Here is a 19339-nt window from a genome sequence, read left to right as displayed (position 1 = left end):
ATGCGCTCCTAGCTGGCTCTCCTCTCTCTTGGGACACTTGGTCTCTGAACCCAGCCACCGCATTATGAGGAAGTGCACGCCACATGGAGAGGCTGGATGTGAGTGTTCTCACCAACAGCCCCAGCTAGATTCCTGGTCAACAACCAGATGAGTGAATGAGGAGTCGAGGCTCCTGCTGTGATTTACATCTTGAGATGTTTACTGTGCCTTCTGGAGACTTGATGGAGGTGAGGACTACAGGCCAGGAGTGGAAGCAGGGAGACCAGTTACGAGGCCATAGCAATAATCCAGGACAGAGAAGATGCAGTTTGGGTTTGGGTTATACCAGTAGAGTAGGTGAGAGGTAATCCTATCTGTGAAACGTTTTAAAAGTAGAGCTGATGGGATTTGCTGATGGACGGGATGGGAGTTGGGAGAGAAAGAGAAGAGTCACCGACTATGTCTAGATTTTGAGTCTGAGCAATTGGGTTTCAGTGTCATTTATTGAGATGAGGACACCTGAGGGAAGGGCAGCTTTGCAGGGCAGGGTAGGTCAATAGTTGCATCTGGGGCATGTTCTATGAGAAGCCTGTTCGACATCCAAGTGAAAAAGCTAAATCAACAGTCGGATACGTGAGTCTAGAGCTCAGAGAGAGGCCCTAAGCTGGAGATAGAAACTTGGGAGTCACTGGCATACAGATGGTGTTGCAGATGGTACTGCTATATAAGAAATGACCCCAAAACTTAGCTTAAAACAGCTATTTCATTTACCCACCAATTCGTGGGTTCGAAATTCAGGGCAGGGCACAGCAGGAATGTTTAGTTTCTACTCCACAAATCTTGGGTCTGAGCTTGGAAGACTCAAGGGTTCGAAGCAACACGATGACTGGGGCTGGAATCACCAGGAAGTGTCTTCACTCACAAATCTGGCAGTTGAAACTGGCTCTTCACTGGGACCTCAGCAGGGGCTGTCAACTGGAACACTTAGACTGGCTTCTCCATGTAGCTTGGTTTTCCCTGGGGTAGCTGGACTACTTACGTGGCAGCTCAGGGCTCCAAAAGTGAGTGTACCAGTGAACAAGGTGGAAGCTGCACCGTCTTTCCTAACTTAGCCTTGGAAGTCACGCAGCATCGTTTCCACCTCATCCTCTGGGCTACCAGAGAGCTAGAGCTTGCCAAGACTCAAGGTGGGATGGGGAGGGTGGTGGATATAGATTCCTTCTCTCCATGGAGAGAGTGTGAAGACCACGTTGTAGAAGAGCATATGGGATGGAGATATTGTTGTGGCCAACTCTGGAAAACACAATCTGCTACAGATGGTATTGATTCAGGGCCTCGTAATTGGATGACATCACTTAGGAACTGAGTGCAGACAGAGAGAAGAGGTCCCGGAATGAACCCTAGGCTTCAACATTTAGAGACTGGGAGGAGGAGCCAGTGGGCAGAAGCAAGCCTAGAGCAAATGCTGTTTCTTGCAGGGCTGCCACTTTCTGCTGAAACTCCTTAGGGAACGGGGTCGGAAGATGTTCTTGCATCAGCTGCAAGCCGGGGCCAGAACCGGCCCTCCCCCAGTGGGCACTGCCTGGAGGCTCAGCTGAGCACAACTCCTCAGGCCCCCCAAGACGATCAGGTAGTCAGTAACTCTGGGTCCTGCAGGTGCTCAATCTTGCGTAACACAAGGCAAGGTAGAGAGGGTGGTGGACTTAGACCCCTCCCCCGTAAGGAGGGGAACCCCCAACCCTAGCCAACCTACCCTTTTGGAAAACCATTTTTGCCTCTTCTTCAAGAGCTGAAGAATCCTCCAATTTACTCAATTCCAAAGAAAATTTAACATCCATACAGTAGCATCTGGATTGAGATTCATTTGACTTCAGTTTTCTCTAAGAATTAGTGGGTGAAGGTTGTCTTACATCTTGGAGAACTACCTAAACTAACAGACCACCTCCAGCGAACTAAACTACCAGAAGTTCCCTAGATGGCAGGTCCCAGGAGATAATACAGAAGAATTAAGTTCCTCTTGACAAAGACCCCGCTATAATAGTTAAACGATCCATGTGTTGGAGTTGGGAATTCTGTTATTATATAAATGTCTTGCTGAAATGGGTCTGACCTCTACAGAGATTTAAAAAGAATGAGGCACATTCCTTTAGCGTTATTTTTGCTCATGCAAACGATGCCCTATTACACCCAGTAATGCTTAACTACTAAGTTAAAAGCAAAATACATAGTAATTTGGACCACTCCAGGGTCGCTCTCACTGTTTTGTGGTTTTATGTAATTCGAATATTGTATACAAGAAGACTTGACCTGGAGCAGGCAGCAAGAAATATGTAATTAGAAACACTTCCCAAGGAAATTATAGTGACAAGTGAAGGCTTGAGGATTTCCGCGGGAGCCTGGAGCTGCAGATGTTCATTATAGGTACTTGGGAGGCTCAGCTGCCCTGCTGAAAACCGTATCTAATTGCTGTGCCGCTGGATGCAGGCATGGAGGACAGCCCAGAGCCAGGAATTGTGTCTATGGCAACACGACGCTCCATTTTTAAACTTTTCATTGCGCAAGAAGAAATTGCTTAGTTTTTTTTTTTTTTTTTCTCTTTTGCTCCCTCCCCATTTCAGAGTTTGTACCAGCAGGGATTACCCTCCAGGTCTAACATTTCCTGGTAGCTAATGCTAGCTGTCATGAACCTGTGTCCCCTGCATCAGCAGGCGGACTCTCAACCACAGCGCCACCAGGGAAGCCCAAGGGTTAAGTGCCTTTTGCTTTACCTCTAGCGTTAGCAGCTCCAGCCGGTCATTAATTACTGCACCAGGAAGCATTTTCCAATCAAATTATTGTTTAATCAAAACAAAAGAAAATGAATGCTTGTTGCTGTCAACAATTATCAACTCTCCCTAAGAGTCTAAAGGGGAATACTGGAGGTTTTACACTTACGGAGAAGTGCCCCTCTGGGAGGGAGGGTCAGTTAAGAAGGCCTTTGTCTAGATACAGTGAAGTTGCCTAAAGTACAGCTGAGAATGCTTCACTGTGGGCGGAGAGGAAGCTGACCCCCAGGCAGGAAGACCCAGGAAGCTTATACACGCACTGTCCTGGGTCCCCAGTCATTCTGCTTTGTTAGTGTCCATATGACCTTGCTATTAGGCTAAATGCCCCAAATGCTTCTATGAGAGTGTCTGAGGGGAAAGATTGCTTTCCGGAGCAGTGAATAAGTGAAATCCACCTGCACTATAACAGCCACACTTCCTGAGTGCAGACAGCGTGCCCTGTGGCTTACAAACACGAGTTAGTGACCCTCGTAATTCCCCCCACCCCTAGTACATCATTATCCCCGTTTCACAGATGGGAAGACTAAGACTCAGACAGGTTAACCTGGCCAAGATCCACAACAGACTGGTAAACAGCAGAGCGCACACTTGATTCGTAGTCGTGCCATCAGCACCTTCCCTCTTTATTTGCTTTTAAATTTTTATTTGCGCTAAAATACACGTAACGTAAAATCTACCACCTTCACCATTTTTAACTGCAGTACAGTGGCATTACGTGCATTCACACTGTTGGGCCGCATCACCATCATCCATCTCTAGAACCTTTTCATCTTGCAAAACTGAAACTCTGTCCCCATTCAACAATAACTCCCCATCCCCCCTCTCCCCAGCCCCCGGCAACCACCATTCCACTTTCTGTCTCTCTGAATTTGACTTCTCTAAAGAGTGGAATCAGACAGTATCTGTCTTTTTGTGACGGGCTTATTTCACTTAGCATGATGTCTTCAAGTTTCATCCATGTTGTCCCATGTGCCTGAACTTCCTTCCTTTCTAAGGCTGAATAATATTCCACTGTATGTATGTAACACATTTTTTTTTGTCCCTGCCCCCATGGAAGGACACTTACGTTGCCTCCACCTTTTGGCTATTGTGAATATGCTGCTGTGTTTAACTCCTAACCACTAAGAGACTTGGAGAATGAGTCTTAAAGGAAGGCGCACCGCCATGGGCTGCCTGACACGCCCCAACCTGAGATCAGCCAAGTACCAGGTGGCCCATCACCCACTGGAGAAGGCACCACCTCACTGGCAGGGGAAAGCGATGCACAAGGCCAAAACATCCTACACGTTGGCCAATCAGAGAGCCACAGCTCCATGCTGGCACACCCAGTGCCAGTGTGTTTCCCTGAGCCTTAGATTCTGGGGAAAACAAGGTTCTTCAAATCCAAACTGCTCAGTCCAGACTTGACTGCGGGATTCCCCACCTGGACGGAGCGTGCCCTGGGACTCCACCGGCGCACCCACCAACCCCTGCCGACTTCTCCATTTGGTGGTTCTGAGGGTGGCTAGGGGTGAGCTGTGTTCCCTCCTGAGGTTACCACCCTAAGGTTTTTGGAAATGTGAGGAGCATTTCTGGTTGTCATAACGATCTGTCTGGGGGACACTACTGACATTTAACATGTGGAGCCAGGGACAAGAGGCGCCCTGCCATGTGTGAGGCAGTCACCCACAACAAAGAATTGTCCTGCAGTGTGAACACTTCCAAACGTCTCATTAAAACGTATCTTGTAAGCAAAAAACCTCATTATAATCATCTGGGCCTAAAACCTAATTACGTTTTGCAAACGAACACAAAGTAATTCTGCATGGTTTTTATATGCACCAGATTTTCCAGGAATGCAACTACTGAGTACATTGAGGGCGACTGTATTTTTTTTTAATTGGAACTTTCCTGAGAGTTGTTCACCATTTTGGAAAATCATGGCAATGCCACTCCTAGTATTTTTTTCTTTTTTGCTTTTTTTTTTTTGTAGCATTTATTCCTGGGCCATAAGTTTCTGTTTCTTCTGGGATATCTTTGTCTTCTGTGCAACCTCCTCTTCGGGTTTAGGAATCATCTGTTCTTTTTCAGGAAGGATCATCTTAGTGTGGCAGGGAGAGCTCATGTATGGGTTGATCTGACCATGAGCTCTGTAAGTCCTGCATGGCATCTTGGGTGCTTTGCTCACCTGGATATGCTTAATGACCAGAGAATCTACATCTAAGCCCTTAAGTTCAGCATTACTCTCTGCATTTTTGAGCATGTGCAGTAAAAGTTCAGCATTTTTTTTGGGCTACCGACCCTGTGTCCAGCCCCGCTCTTTGGCCTGGGCACACCTACCAACTCCACCATTGTAGAGACAGACTGGTACACATTGCTTCTGTAAAGTCACATCCTTCAGATACGTGGTGGCTTTTCAGATATGCATACCCTGAATGGCCTGGGCAGTTTCACGAGTGCTCTTAAAGTGGACACGAAGATCTGAGTCTCTCGATTTGCATGATTCTGTGGGGTTTTCTGGGTCAAGTGAATAGTGAACCATTTTTAGAGATCACCTCAGACCGCTTATCCAAAAAGGACCCCTAGCATTTGAGTTGCAAAAGATATATATAACTTTATCAATTTTATTTGAATTGCCACATTCAAAGTCCACTTTAGAGGCAACCCCCCTCCACAGGAGCGGTCTATGTCGCCACTCACTGCCGCCCCCCACCCCCGTCTTCTGGTATAGTCCTGCCCCAGCATTTACGGGTTGAAATACTTATTCTGTTTTTATACACTTCTATTCTTTTATTTCTTCTTTTACACCCAGGACATTATATTACTTTTATTTTTAAACATTTTGTGTGTTGGTCGATTATGTTAGACCACAAATCCTGATGCAAACCTCTTGGGGGCCAGATGTGTTTCAGAATTCAGAATTCTCCAGACTTTAAGTACTAAAAGTAGTATGGTGCTCCTACAATATGTTATATAACCCCTCAGCGGGGTCTAGAACAGCATTCTGTCATCAATCACACATATTTCTACAGCAAAACGTATATACGGACACATAAGATGCGATGAATTACGTCTACGTGTAGCTTCAGATCAGCTCAGGGCAGGTTTTGTTGACAAAATTTTAAAAACCGATTTAGGATTTTCGAAGCGTTTTGGATTCTGGATAAGCGATCGTGGCCCTCTGTTTCGTGGCTCTCACTCGGCAATAATATAATGAAGGTGGTGGTTTAAGAACGAGGCGCTGGATCTGATAGACTACGAGCATCTCACAGTCAGTCTTTGGAGGGGTGTGTGAGGGTCCACCTGAGGGCCTCCCTTCCCAAAGCCTCCTCTGGCTTCAAGTGAATGGGACCTGGTTACTCTCTTTCCTGTCTGTCAGCTTCTGGACCTTTCCCAATTCACTTTGTCAGACAGCCGCCAACACACATGATGCCCCCATGGTAACTGACAACATTTGATGGCTGCTCCAAGCAGGGCAGATAGGTGTTCTGTGAGCTCCAATCCCTCTACTCTTATGCCCAAAGGTAAGCTGTTCTCTCTGCCTGAAATCCTGCTTTATCCCCCTTGTCCTCCAGGTGAGGGATTCCTTCTTTTTTTTTTTTTTTTTTTTTTTTGCCGTACGCAGGCCTTTCACTGTTGTGGCCTTTCCCCTTGTGGAGCACCGGCTCCGGACGCGCAGGCTCAGCGGCCATGGCTCACGGGCCCAGCTGCTCTGCGGCATGTGGGATCCTCCCGGACCAGGGCACGAACCCGTGTCCCCTGCACCGGCAGGCGGACTCTCAACCACTGCGCCACCAGGGAAGCCCGAGGGATTCCTTCTTAAGGCCCCAGGTTAGGGACTTCCCTGACGGTCCGGTGGTTAAGGCTCCGTGCTTCCAATGCAGGGGGCACCGGTTCAATCCCTGGTGGGGGAACTAGGATCCCACATGCCCCATGGCATGGCCAAAAAAATAAAAAATGGAAAAGATAAAGCCCCAGGTTAAATGTCATCTATTTATGGGACTTCCCCAAAGTTTCCCAATGGCATTTGTCACTCCCTCAGGCGAGATTCCCGTTAACTCTTGGTATGTTCATTCATTCCAGAAACATATTTTTTTGAGTGCTTACTATGTGCCAGGGACTGGGCTAGGTTGAAGAATGTGGACCCTACATGACCTTAGATTTCCAGGTCTCCCAAGGTCCTGATCAGGGCACAAGACACTCATCAGCCTCTTGTCCTTGCCAGGGGAGCGGAGGTTCCCTCCAGCCCCTCTCCCAGAACAGTTCCGTTCCTGCAGAGACAGGAACTCACTTTTGTAGGGCAGCTACTTAATGTACCAAACACTCCGCAAAGTTCTGTTCTCTTCAGAAAGGGGCCACTTGTTGGTGTGCCCAGCAGACAAAGTCCCAGGATAAATGTGCTGCATCCTTCTAGAATTTTAATTTCACTCAAAGGTTTGGGAGGGAGAGTTCATTAGTGTGAGGTAAGTAATGTAAAACATGATTTTTACATTAATCAATAGTGGATATATAATAGCACGGAGCAGAATGCTAAATTAACACACGTTCTTAATTTATTATTTGAAGAGGTAATACATGTTCATGAAGCAAAATTTGCAAAGTATAAAAGAGTTTAGAATGAAAATTTACCCCTCTGTTCTCCAACCACCCAGCTTCACTCCCAGGAGGCAACCACTATGCCCAGATTCTTGGGAATCCTCCAAGAAATCATCTATACACAGTCCAAGTAAGTACCCATGTCTGTGGGTTGTTGTTGCTGTTTAGTATAATGAGCATAAAATACACACTGCCCTGCATCTTGCTTTTTTCAGATAACACTACATCTTGGAGACCTTTTCATAAATCATAGAGACTTATTTCATTCTTTCAACAGCTGCACAGTTTTTTATTGTATGGATGTGCCAGCATTTGTTCACCAGCCCTGTGATGATTATTTCCAGTATTTTCCTACTGCAAACAGCACTACAACAAATATAACCCTGAATATTCTTCATGTGTACGTGTGTTAGTATATCTGTAGGAGGGATTCCTGGAAGTAGGTCACAGGGCACATTGCACGGTCCACTTGTCCTCTGAGGAGTGCTCCCAATCAACACTACATCAGAGTATCTGCTTCCTGATCCTTTAGCCAACGCACAACGGACAACACAGTGTTCTTAAACCTTCTGACCTTAGCCAGTCTGATGGGTGAAGACTTGTATCTCATTAGAGTTTTTATTTGCTTTTATTAAATTATGAAGGAGGTTGAGTATCTTTCTTTTCTTTTCTTTTTTTTTAATGTTCAAAAACATTTGTATTTCTTATTCTGGGAACTGTTTCTTCATATCATTTCTCCATGTTTCTACTAGATTGTTGGCTTTTTTTTCTTATCAACATTTAGAATTTCTTTAAATATTAAGGAAGGGTCCCTTTTGCTATGTGAATTGCAAATATTTCCCTCCAGTATGTTTGTCTTTTGATTAGTTTGGTTCCCTCCGCTCCCCCCTCACCTCATTTGTTTTATACATATATATGGTAGCTAAATTTACCTTTGCTTTTATAGCTCCTGGGTTTTAGATCATCTTTAGAAAAGCTTCTCCCCTATCTGAGGTGATTTAAGAAATATTCTCTTGGGCCTCCCTGGTGGCACAGTGGTTGAGAGTCCGCCTGCCGATGCAGGGGACACGGGTTCGTGCCCTGGTCCAGGAAGATCCCACATGCCGCGGAGTGGCTGGGCCCGTGAGCTGTGGCCGCTGAGCCTGCGCATCCGGAGCCTGTGCTCCGCAACGGGAGAGGCCACAACAGTGAGAGGCCCGCGAACCGCAAAAAAAAAAAAAAAAAAAAAAAAGAAATATTCTCTCATTAATTCTTTCCACGAAAAGTTTATTAAGTCCTGTCTCTGTACCAAGCGCTGCTTTAGGGGATGGAGTTGCAGTGTTGAACAAGGCAGACCACGAGGACATGTTCTTAGTTCTTTTGCTAAGGTCTTTCACACTTTTCCTAACTACTTTTATGATTTCATTTTTTGCATTTAAATCTTTCTTCCATCAGGAATTTAATATGCTGTAGACTGTGAGGGATCTTTTTTTTTTCCCCAGCTGGCAACCCAGTCAATCCCGACATCACTGACTAAATAATTTATCTTATCTTTACTAATTTGAGATGTCAGTTTTATCATATGCTAAATTCCCATAGCCAACACATTTTTATGCTAAAAACAAGACCTCAAATCAATGTCCTGCTTCCAGCTTCACCAAGATACCCCTCAGGCTGTCAGTATCCTTTTTATTTATTTTTATTTTTTGGCTGCAGCGCGCGGCATGTGGGCTCTCAGTTCCCCCACCAGGGATCAAACCCGCACCCCCTGCAGTGGAAGCATGGAGTCTTACCACTGGACCGCCAGGGTAGTCCCAGTCTCCTCCTTTTTTGCCTTTAGGAGCACTTGGTGGGAAGTCTGAATATCACCAATGTCTTTTTATCCTCTTTACTCTTCACAGTAGTAACCTCCAAGGTAGAGAGTGTATCTCCATTTCCCAAGCAAGGAAATTAGACCTAGAGATGTTACGGCCCACACACCATCCATCTGCCTCTGGGAGTGAATGCCTGTTAGTTGAGAAGTCCAAGGCCAGCTCCACACAAGCTGTGCTTTCAGTCTTTCTTTGTAAATTTGAAATGGAAACCCGGAGGGTCCAGGCTCTGTAGGTTATAAAGGTTGTAAACTGTCAGAGGCCACATTTCTTGCCCAGTGGACTAGAGGAACAGAATCTGTGGAGGGAGATGATAGCGTCTGAACCAGGCACCAGAGAAGGTTAGGGGGCAAGAAAAGGCAGGCCCACATCCACGGTTCTCTGTGTGCCCGGGCTCCAGCTCTATTCCTGTTTCTGTGTTCCTTGAGACCTTCCTATATCTTTAGATAAATTCTCCTTAAGCTGCTTTCACCTGGGTTGCTGTCACCTACCATCAAAAGATCCTAGAAAATGGCTGAAATGAGCCCAGTCCTGGAATGGTTTGTTTCCAACAGCTTCTCTCACGTACGTCACAAAAGGGGGCCAGGATGCTGTGTCAGCTCTGAATTGTGTCTCAGAGGGCAAATGGAATGTGTAGCTATGGCCAGTGTAGGGGCTCCAGAGACCAGAGTCCTCAGCCATCCATCATGTGAGCCCATCTGTAACCAGACTGGAGGGTTGTGACAGTACAAACACAAAGCCTACTTCTCTCTCCACCTGATAAAGGTGTTATTTAGAAAAATGAGACCTTCTTACTCCTTACTTTCCCCTGGGCCCCTGTGTGATGGTGTAGACCAGGAACTCATGCCAGAACGTAGCCAGCGTCTGACCCTCTCATCTGTTCTCCCCTTCCCCAGGTACTGTTGGTTCTTTCAGGAATTACAGCTGCCCCCCAGGTTGGAAATCTGGAAGCCAGTTTCTCCTCAGTGCCTCTTGCCCTTGACCCTTCTTTTCCATTCTCACTGCCAATTCCAAGTGTTACCGCCTCGGGCCCAAATGGTTGTAATGGAGTCCTAACATTACTGACCCCATGCCTGTGCACGGCCTGAAATGCCCTATCTCACACGTGCACTAGAGTCCAAGTTCAAATATCACCTTCACTGTGGGGCCTCTCTAACCACCTAGGATTCGGCCTCTCCCTGTGACACAGACCTCTACCCTAAGATGTTATGGAAGGAATTATCCAGGGATCAGTTGTGTGACCAGAAGCACGACCCCACGCTTAACTTTTTTGAGCCTCTGTTTCTTCATAGGTCACATAGGATAAATAGCAGGGCTTTGGTGAGAATTCAAACTAGAAGGTAGAAATGACCATTTCAGGGCTTGCTCATAAAAGGGAACCCACCCTGTGTCCTTTGCTCTCTTTCTCCAATTTTCACAGCAGACTGTTAACTCTTTGAGGCCTGGGATCTTGCCTTACTGGGTGCCTTGCAGAGAGCATGGCATAAAGCAGGAGCTCAGTGCATGCTGAATGAGTAAATACATAAATGGAAGAATGGAGAAAAAGCCCTCTCCGATCTTAAGACTCTCTGTTCAACCCCATGTGCACCTTCGCCAAATTAATACTCCTTCAGTTTGGCTTTCGACACATGTGTCACTTATTGTTGAAAATTCATCTATGGGGACTTCCCTGGCAGTCCAGTGGTTAAGACTCCACGCTTCCACTGCAGAGGGCACGAGTTTGATCTCTGGTCTGGGAACTGAGATCCCACATGCTGAGTTGAGCAGCCAAAAACAAACAAACAAACCAGATGAAACTTAAAAAAAATTAAAAAATAAAAATCACCTATGGCTCTCTAGTGCCCATAGGTTCAAATTCCTTCCTTCAGATTCAGGGTTCCTCGTGATCTGGCCCTACATACTGTTTTTTTGGTGTTATTTCCCATTATTCACTGCTACAGTCCTTTTAACGTAGCTGTTCTGGGACGTCTAGTCATTGCCAGCCACTTCCAAAAAGTCCTTTCCTTTCTTATCCTGTCTTTGTACCTTCATTCATACTTGGTTTCCTTACTAAAAGGCATCTCCTTCTCTCTGCCTAACCACCTCCTACTCATCGGGGGCAGAGAAAGCTATTTGCTTCCTAATATCCCTAAAGAAATTGAAAAATGTTCCCCAATAATTCCACCATTTGACATTTGGACATAGCTTCTTCCAAGCTTTATTTCTATGTATTTAAAAAATATTTTAAAAAATATTCATTGGGAAGCAGTTTCTATAATGACCACCACACACTTATTTCTACTTGCATAAACAAAAAGAAGCAAATAAAAATCACCATAATCCTACTATCCTAGCCAGTGACTTAACCCTCTGGTCACATGTACGCTTTAGGCACATATTAGTATTTAAAACAACAATTCCATTCAGATTTTTCACAAAGTTGAGATATTGTGACCTATCTAGTTTCTACTCTATTTTATTTGGTTAGCATTGTTTCAAAACACATTTTTCATGTCATTAAGAAAGCCTGGTAGACATAATTTTTTTAAAAATAGAAGCACGATATCCCATTGTTTGAGTAAAACATAATTTACTTAGTTTTTCCATTGCTCCACATTTAGGGCTTCTTTTTTCAACTTTCTTTTAGTTTAAACAATGCTACGATGAATATTTTTGTGCATAAGTGTTTGACCTTGTTCCTCAATAGCTCCTTAGGATTACTGCAGTAACTACATTTCATGAGTGTTTGCCACGTACCAAGCATTAACTGCAATGTTACTGCACTGAATCCTCATAGCAATGCTACAAAAGGTAGATTATCATTCCCATTTCACAGATGAGAAAACTGAAGCACAAAGGGTAACGTGCTCAATGTGCTCAAAACCATGAGAGTGTGACCAAAATCTAACCCGGCCAGTGTGACTCCCAAGCCCACGCTCTCAGGCGTGAACTTTTTTTTTTTTTGCGGTACGCGGGCCTCTCACTGTTGTGGCCTCTCCCGTTGCGGAGCACAGGCTTCGGATGCGCAGGCCCAGCGGCCATGGCTCACGGGCCCAGCCGCATCCGCGGCATGTGGGATCCTCCCGGACCAGGGCACGAACCCGCGCCTACCTGCATCGGCAGGCGGACTCTCAACCACCGCGCCACCAGGGAAGCCCTCAGGCGTGAACTTTTTAAGGCTCTTAATACATTTGCCAAATGACTTTCCAGAAAGGTTGTTCCAGTCCACACCAGCAATATAAGAGTGTCCATCACTCTTATTTATCCTTTTATTCAAGTGATTGGTAGGCATTTGCATTTCAGTTTCTCTGGGCTGTCTCTTCATGTGGTTTGCCCATCTATCAGTGAAGGTTACCACAGACCACTAATTAGCTCAGCTAAACTTCCCAGTGGCAGGCAAAGTGGTGATGTTTCCCCCAGAATCTGGCCACATTCATCCCACTCTGGTGTGAGAGTGACCTAACAAACGCAAACACTATAAAATAACATTTTTATACCGGGAGACATAGAGCCTTCTAGGCCTGTCGATTTGTGCAGTCTAGAGGAGCTTTCATCTGGAAGCCGGCGCCATATGTAATTTGCATGTTCAGGAAATTACATAATTACATAAGAAGTGCTTTCTTCTTTGTACATGAGATGCTTATTCATGCGTATCAGTATAATTTCAAAAAGAAATAAAACCAGGTTAATTTCAGAGAAAATCAAGAGTTTGCTACAATTGAAGTATAAAAGTAACACAATGAAGAAAATTCATTGATTTTTCTTTAAAATGCCAATATCATAAAAATTCTGCAATTGGATTTTGGGTGGCATTATGGGCATGAACAATCCCCTTTTGGAAGACTGAGGCCATCTCAGGGTAGCATCTGAAATGTATTCTTTTTTTTTTAAACACAGTATATTTATTTACTTATTTATTTATTATAAATTTATTTATTTATTTTTGGTGGCGTTGGGTCTTCATTGCTGCTCGCGGGCTTTCTCTAGCTGCGGTGAGCAGGGGCCACTCTTCGTTGTGGTGCGCGGGCTTCTCCTTGCGGTGGCTTCTCTTGTTGAGGAGCACAGGCTCTAGGCATGCGGGCTTCAGTAGTTGTGGCACACGGGCTTAGTTGCTCTGCGGCATGTGGGATCTTCCCGGACCAGGGCTTGAACCCATGTCCCCTGCATTGGTAGGCGGATTCTTAACCATTGCTCCCCCAGGGAAGCCCTGAAATGTATTTTTCTTAACACAGTTTTGACGCCACGTTTCTTCCAGGGCAGTTAACGCCTTGGGCAGTGGAACGGGACATCCCCTGCTCACCAGTCTGGCGTGCTTCTCTGGGGTCCCTTGTATACTAGCATCAGCCACCATTCATGAGCACCCACCACGTGTTAGACAGTGGGAGGTGTTCTACACATGCCTTGGTTCTCATCTGCACGGTAACCATGCGAGGTGAACAGGATTTGCTCCAGCCTTGAGATGAAGAAGCCGAGGCCCAGCAGTCGCAGGTTAGTGGGAGAGCTCGGAATCTGAAAACCGAACCTGGGCCCATTGGCTGCATCCCTCTGGCGGAGGGCTAGTGGAATGGGCCACTTATTATGAATGGCTATCCCTCCTCCTTCACAATTGGCTGGGCTGCATCCAAGGGAGAATTTTGGTGGATCAGAAGAGTAAGTGCATTTGCACGACTGTTTTGGAGATCTGCACTCTAAAGACACTGTGACAGTGACGAAGGGTTACTGGCACTTGTCTCCCCAGACTGACAGCTATCAAAATCCATTCTTGCCCTGAGCTGTTGTCCTTGAAAAATGAGCAACACACACTTACATGACTGTTCATACAGTCCAATGGACATCTTCTATTGCCTACTTTTCTCAGCTTCTCATACAAGTTATAAAAGTCTGAAGGCCCTCCATTATGCTAGGCAGGTACTGTGGCAAAACATCCTTCTTCCTCTTTCCTCCACGTAGTGTGAGGGGTCTGGAGACAAAATGGTCCTGTTTGGGCGGATGACTTAACAACGTCAGGGGCTGCCGGTGCCAGTTACTGAGGGATGGGCAGGTCCTCAGACAGGAAAAGGAGACTTGGAGGATGGGATCATGGCTAGTAGCAGGAATGCCATTTCCTCTGGGCACCTTCTCCTGCGTAGGGAGAGGAGAGTGTGCTAGATGGCTGGTGCTGGGGGGCAAAAGTTGAAATAGTCCCTACTCTAGGAGGTATGCCAGGGGTTGGTTGACCCCTGTGCATATAGCTCTCTCTCTCTCTTTTAAAAATACCTGATATATTTTGGTGAAAATATTTCCACGCCTTTTTCTGCCATTAGCTTGAGGGCTCCAGGGTAGGATCATTGCTACTCACAGAACATAAGCCAGAACAGAGCATGGGATTAGCATTTAGGAAATATTGAGATGAGGACTCTAAGGAAGTCATATTCTGTAAGTTGCTCTATGTGGCTGTCTTACTCATTGAGTTTATTTCTTCGTTAAATATCCCTGAGCTTCTAGTCAAGTCACATTTAAATGTTGTATCGAGTCTCAGATGTCCTGGAGAATTAAGTAAGGAAATTAAGGTATCTATGCCAAACTGTAAAGGGGGAAACAATATCCCCCCCCCATCGATTTCCCTCCCCTTCTCCCAGGATAACAGAAATGATGATTAAGAGTCCCGACGGGAAAGTGAATTTCAGGGAGAACAGCTGGGGTGTTAACGACTGTCTCTTGGATATTCTCCATTTCTAGTCTTGGAAAATCTAACTTTCATTTGATTAAGGAAAGTAGCAGGTTTCTCATCGGCACTATGCCTATAAAAATCAGGCAACAGCCTGCACTTTTAGGAAACATGCAACACAATAATCTGTTCTGAACTGGAGCTGACATCTGAAGCTTCTCATGGCCCTACCTGCCTGACAGTAGTGAAAACTACAAAAACCTAGAACCGAAAACGTCCTGGCCTTTGTTAGGAGCACCTTCTATGTTTTGCATTTTTCTAATAATAGCTACCTAAAGATACTCTGCTAGTTATAGCATCATGCTGTCACTAATCCTCACAACTCTGCAAGGTAAAATATTACACTAAACCTATCTTTACAGACGAGGCAACAAACGCAAAAATTTTGTAATTCTCCCAAGCAGGAGGCCCCAAAGGTCATAAGCTTGTAAGGGCCTAAGCTGGCATCAGAACCCCTTGTTATTGCCACTTATGTCAGATGGCTTCTGATATGCCTGATATCCACTGTTTTCTCTAAGCTAATTTTCAGACTTCTTGGTCTGCGGAATTATTTTTTTTAAAGGATCAGTGATTACTTGCAGGTTCTTTTTTCTTTTTTTAATTGACTCCCATGTATGTCAATCAAAACAGTTTGTGCATGCAATTACAGTTTTCAGAATGGGTGCTTGGAATGGAGCAATATGAAAAGAAATGGAAAAAAAAAATCAAACCTTGGCAACTGGTTTAGTAAGAATTATACTTCTAAGCTTGCAATCCATGAGGAATTTGCAGAATTTCCTCTTCCCGAACTGAACTTCTTCCTTCCTTCATTTCCCAGGTCAGCTTAAATCCTGGCTCTTGCTTGAGGCCTCCCCTCAAATGAAAAGCTCCTTTTTCACACTATGATAATATGTATAGAGCGTCCCAGTCAGATTGCTCCCTTGATCACTTAATCAGAGTCTGCCTTACCATTTTACTGAAATGTGTCCTGAGCTTTTGGTTTTCACTACTTTCAGTGTCAAGGGCACAAGGGCTAAAGGTTACACTTCTTTTTATCCCTTTTGGAGCAAGATGGTGCTGTGCACATAGAAGTTGCTCAGTAATACTTGATCCATGTATAAATAGGTGAAAAATAAGTGAATTTGGAAAAATTCAGGGAGTAAGTAGATTAGGATGGTATAGTAACAAACATTATAAAAAGTACTTTAAAGTTTATAAAGTGCTTCTCAAGCAACCTCATTTGTACCTCAGAATAACCCAGACGAAACTGGCTTGGAGAGGTTAAGAAACTTACTCTTGAAACCCAGATCCCCTTCCTCCAAAACTTGTTTTATTTCCATTATAGTTGACTCTTAATTATGAATATGAGATTAAATGTGGAGACAGCCCCCCCATAAAACATCCTCACCAGCAGAGGGCGCAAGAATATGTATGGGTCTTGGAGTAAGATTTGCATACCGGCCCAGCCACTATTTTTTTTTAATATAAATTTATTTTTGGCTGCGTTGGGTCTTCGTTGCTGTGTGTGGATTTTCTCTAGTTGCGGCGAGGTGGGGCTACTCTTCGTTGCGGTGCGCAGGCTTCTCACTGCGGTGGCTTCTGTTGTGGAGCACCAGTTCTAAGCCTGCCGGCTCAGTAGTCGGGGATCGCGGGTTCTAGAGCACAGGCTCAGTAGTTGTGGCGCACCGGCTTAGTTGCACCGCGGCATGTGGGATCTTCCCGGACCAGGGCTCGAACCTGTGCCCCCTGCATTGACAGGTGGCTTCTTAACCACTGCGCCACCAGGGAAGCCCCTGGCCCAGCCACTTTAAGAGCTAGTGACCTTGGGCAAATCATTTTATTTTTCTGAGCCTCATCTGTAAACTAATGATGATAATCTCCCCTCCCCCCAGCACTGCAGAGTAGTCATAAGGATTAGAAATCTTCTGTGGCTAGAACATAGTAGGTGAACTGTAAACTGTATCTCTCCTGATCCCCCTAAGAAGATCACAGGAGCGGTCTGGAGGTTAAATCGATATTAATTCTTGTTTGATGTTTTAATAAATATTTGAAATTAGTTTGCATATTTGACCCTTACAATAGCTTAAATGGGCAAAGAAATAAATATCGATGAAAAAATTTTAATACCCAACGGTGGCAAGAGTGAGGAAACCAACTGGAACATCTTTTCTGGATAGAAAGCCTTAAAAATATGGTATGTCCTTTGCCCCCAAATCCATTTAACCTAAGAAAATAATATTGGATGGTAGCAAGATTTAGCAAAACAAAGGATGTCATCATCACTCTTTATAAAAACATAAGAGGAAACAACCTAAATGTTCAATGTAGGGCACAGGCTTAATAATTAATAATCAAACTGAATAATAATAATCAAACTGAACACCGTGCAGTCATTAAAATGATGCTATAGAAGAATATTCTAAAAGGAAGGATGATCGCAACACAGCAAGCAAAGATCACAAGACACAAACAGCCCCCTTTAACTTTTGTTTAAAAATATACACAGGACAGAAATCAAAATTTCCATAGGAGATGCGATTGTTAGTGAAGCTTTATATTTTTCCTACTTCTCTTTGCTTATCTTATTCTCTAAATGTTCTGCAATAAACATGTATCACTTTTTTGATAAAAATAGTTTTTTCTTTTACATGTGCAGAGTTGGTGTTTTTTTTAAACTCTGCTTGTCAGCACAACCAGACCAGTGGTCAAGTAAATTAAGTTAGTTGTAGTAAAGTAACTTGGAAGTTTCAAGTCGTTAGTTGAAGAGAGTAATTAAAATCCTAATGAAATTACACAGCACTGGTCGCTTAGCTGTGCAGTAAGGCTGCTCTAAATATAGACACTGGGTTCCACTTTCTCAAAAGGCCTAAAAATGGCATAACATAAAAAATGAACAATTGTTCATGTAAAGGGCCATGTGCCATGTTTGTCCTAAACCACTGTAACCCGAACTCACCCATATCTCATCCTCCAGGCTGGCTGCATGTCTCTGGAAGGGTGTATTTGCTCTACATTACTCAATTTACTTTCTTGAACTTGAAATGGAGTGGAATTTCAATGTACAGTTACCCATTAGCTCCAAGGCTAAATTTAAACCTTTAATTAAATTAATCCCTTGATCTTAAACACATTTCTTCTCCCTCAGGAAAGTGTAGAGGGTTTCTTAGATGTCACAGAACTCAAGTCAGTGTGACAATTGTTCCTACTGCATTTGGTAAGTCACCTGAACCGCACTGGGAAATCTGCAGGCGTTTTCGGATGGCTCATGGTAACCACCCCCCACTCCAACCCCCCCAGGACAGGCATTTGTTGGGCGTGAGGTTGGGGTACAGAATTCTGCCGCCCCTCGCAGATCCAGAGCTGCAGCTTGGACAGGTACTCATCTTTACATAAGACATTGCAGGTGCCAGACGGATGTTTATGAAATAAATGACAGAAAGTAGCTGTGCATTTTGTTCCCAGTTTATATGGGAGGAAAAAAGATCATAACCCACAAACATTTGCAAGGTGACAAGGGGAAAAGGTTGTGAGGCCATCTTAGCTTACCTTGTTCTTCACGGAAAACGGAGCACGTTTCTGGGTCGAAGTAAAAATTTATGTTGGCCTTTGCTAAGAAAGAGATGAAAAGTGACAGCACCATCAAATGGAGATGTGTCAATTAGTCTGGCCACACGTTTGATGTTCGCTCCTGGGTTCTTACGCACCCTCGGGTATGCATTTAAATCAGGGGCTGCATCCTCAGTCTGCGAATGAATGAGACACAAACTCAACGGTTAGCGACAGCTTTATGGTGGGACTGTCCACATAAGGGGTGTGTAACTATTAATAAGGATGTATTTCTCGGGGCCCAACAGCAGCGCGGGATCCAGTTAACAAGCTCATGGGCCAAATCTCCGCGTCGCTCCAATTAATTGTCCCGCAGACCCACAACTCTCCCGGGACCCACATTGGGTTCTGCTCGCGCTCCCAATTCCCAGTCCAAACGCTACGAGGAAACGTGCTACCTCCCTCACCTGGGCGCGCGCCCTGGGAGCCACCAACTCTCCCCGCAGTCGGCTCGGACTACCTGGACCGCCCGGCCGGTCCCTCGCCCCGCCACCCGCTTGGCTTTCCCTTCCTCCTCCTCTTCCTCCTCCTCCGGCCCCCCGCCTCCGGCCGCCAGCCTCCGCGGCTGCCGCCTGCGGCTTTGTTTTCCTCCCAGGTTTCATTCCCCACACGTGATACAGTGTTTTTGCAAAGAGCGCTTCGGAGCGCGAGCGCGGGGCGCGCGCACCTATAAATACGGACACCGGGGCCCGAGAGTCGGAGACCGCGGGGTCTGAGAGGGCCCGGGACCGACCCCCCAGGCTGCTGGCGGGCGGGCAGACGGCCAGCGAGCCAGCTAGCCGCGCGCGTGGGCCGGAGCGGCGGCGCCCCCCGCCCGAGCACCGAGGGGCAAGCATGGC

The 19339-nt window shown here is 45.4% G+C and overlaps 1 pseudogene; it reads right to left on the bottom strand.

The window, feature by feature from the left end:
- Positions 1-4779: 4779 nt before the first annotated feature.
- Positions 4780-5325, bottom strand: LOC112408321 (60S ribosomal protein L17 pseudogene; annotated as a pseudogene).
- Between the last annotated feature and the right edge of the window lie 14014 nt (positions 5326-19339).

This window comes from Neophocaena asiaeorientalis, unplaced genomic scaffold (assembly GCF_003031525.2).
Source record: "Neophocaena asiaeorientalis asiaeorientalis breed wild unplaced genomic scaffold, Neophocaena_asiaeorientalis_V1.1 scaffold142, whole genome shotgun sequence".
NCBI lineage: Eukaryota > Metazoa > Chordata > Mammalia > Artiodactyla > Phocoenidae > Neophocaena > Neophocaena asiaeorientalis.
Note: the sequence above shows the minus strand (reverse complement) of the source record. Positions and strands in the feature narration are given on the sequence as shown.